Below are 2,537 nucleotides of genomic sequence, written 5' to 3' on the forward strand. Positions count from 1 at the left end.
TTTTCGTTAAAAAACGTATCTCTACGGGATCGATATTTTTATTACTACAAGCGAAACCGTGCACTTGCGGAAATCGCTCAACAAGTTTTTGGCGCCGTTGCCGGGGATACGCCAAAAATTTTGACAAAATTTTTATTTTTCGTATTTTATTTTCGAATCTAGGTTTACACATTATTTTTTATACAATTTTTATATTTCATTTATTTTCAGTTATATAACATATTTGTTTTCAATTTTGTTTTGAAGGTAGTTTGGCTCGTGTTACAATTTCAAGTTGATGCGCAGTTCACGAAGTTCGGGCACGCCACTAGACCCTCTTGATCCAGAAATTGAAAGAACACTTAGAAAAAAAACAAAGACAAAACCCCCTTTAAAAACCAAATTAGTCCAGTCAGAAAATATGGCAACACTTATGGAGTACGCTAGGCCAGGAATGGCCGGTGTAACTAATAGTGTAGTTAGACCCCGTATAAACGCAAACCAATTTGAAATTAAGCCTGCTTTGCTTAATATGTTGCAAAATAACGTAACGTTTTATGGGCTACCTCACGAAAATCCTAATACCCATTTGACAAATTTCTTAGAAATTTGTGACACTTTTAAAATTAGCGATGTGCCAGCCGAAGCAATCAAACTTCGCCTTTTTCCTTTTACTCTTAAGGATCGAGCCAAAGAATGGTTAACTTCTATGCCGGCCGCAACATTTGAAACTTGGGACCAACTTGCCCAAGCATTTTTATTGAAATATTTTCCTTTAGCAAAAACCGCAAGAATCATAAAAGAGTTGACATCTTTTTCTCAAAGTGACAATGAAACTCTTTATGAGGCTTGGGAACGTTTTAAAGAACTTCAACGTTTATGCCCACACCACTCATTGCCAGATGCTCTTTTAATGCAAACATTCTATAGTGGATTAAATCCTACGACTAGAGGGTCATTAGATGCTATGTCTGGAGGGTTATTTATGAAGAAGACATCCGCCCAAGCAAGAGAACTTTTGGAGGAAATGGCAATCAACAGCAGTATGTGGCCCGCAGAGCGTGGACATATACCAATGGCGAAACCGTCACCCTCAGGTACATCATCGGTTAAAGGTATAATGAATCTTGATCCAGTTGCGATGTTACAAGCCCAAGTTTCTGCCTTATCGCACAAATTTGATAGGTTTATGGCACTGTGCGATCCTAATGGTACTCCGATCCAGACAGATATTGATTACGAAGGTATGGATGTAATAGAACAGGTAAATTTTGTCCAAACTAATAATCCTTATTCTAATACTTATAATCCTGGATGGAGAGATCATCCTAACATTAACTAGAGAGATAATAATAATAATAATGCAAGTGCTAATCAATATCGTAATAATAACTTTCAAAATCAATCGAGAGATACGATTAGCACTTTATCTTCAAAAATCGACAAATTTATAGATGCTATGAATGGAAAAATAAGTAATCAAGATCAGCTTATTCAAAACCAATCATCTAGCATCCATAATTTGGAGGTTCAAATTGGACAACTTGCTAAATCAATTCCATCCCGCAAAGAGGGAAGTCTTTCCAGCCAAACGGAAGGAAATCCGAAAGAGCATGTAAATGCTATCACTCTTCGTTCAGGGAAAAACTACTCAGATCCGGAAATACCCGGAGATTCAACTTTACCTGGAACTGATTTACAAAATTCCAAAGAAAATACATTAAAACAAAAAGATGCACAAATTGATTTTGGTACGAAACCTTTTGTACCAAAACCACCTTTTCCACACAAGGTCCGAAATAAGGACCATGATAAACAACTTTTATCGTTTTTAGATAAACTTAAAAATTTGCATATAAATTTAACATTTATGGATGCAATTACGCAAATTCCTAATTATGGAAAGTTTTTGAAAGACTTAATTTCAAAAAAAATTAGTTGGGAAGGAATTTCATCCATTTCACTTACTGAAGATTGTAGTTCGATAGTATCAAGCAAATTACCTACTAAACTCAAAGATCCCGGATGCTTTACCATTCCGTGTAAATTAGAAGATATTGAATTCCCAAGTTGTCTTTGTGATTTAGGAGCTAGTATAAACTTGATGCCATTGTCTATTTTTGATAAATTAGGTTTAGAAGAAGACATCAAATGTACTAATATGGTTTTGCAATTAGCGGATCAATCCACTAAAAGACCATATGGTATAATTGAGGACGTTTTAGTAAAAGTTGACAAATTTATTTTTTCTACTGATTTTGTTATCTTAGATTTTGCTTATGATGCTAATTGTCCGCTAATCTTTGGTAGACCGTTCATGAATACGGGACGTGCTCTAGTCGATGTGTCAGAAGGAAAAGTAGTTTTAAGGATAGGAGACGATAAGATCGAATTTGACATAAGTCGAGCAATGAAATATCCTATGGAGGATTTCGCTTGTATGAAACTTGATCTAGTTGAAGAATGTATTAACGACATTATTCAAAGAGAAGAAATAATAGAACCTATAATGGGTGAAGAATTGGAAGATAAGGACCCAGAGCCTTTGATTCGAGAAG

General features: G+C 35.3%; 1 non-coding gene across 1 annotated transcript; it reads right to left on the reverse strand.

The window, feature by feature from the left end:
* Positions 1-769: 769 nt before the first annotated feature.
* On the reverse strand, positions 770-876 carry LOC136231582 (small nucleolar RNA R71). Its single transcript, XR_010689955.1, has one exon. It is a non-coding gene; the product is annotated as a small nucleolar RNA R71 (small nucleolar RNA).
* Between the last annotated feature and the right edge of the window lie 1,661 nt (positions 877-2,537).

The sequence above is a fragment of the Euphorbia lathyris genome, chromosome 5 (genome assembly GCF_963576675.1).
Source record: "Euphorbia lathyris chromosome 5, ddEupLath1.1, whole genome shotgun sequence".
NCBI lineage: Eukaryota > Viridiplantae > Streptophyta > Magnoliopsida > Malpighiales > Euphorbiaceae > Euphorbia > Euphorbia lathyris.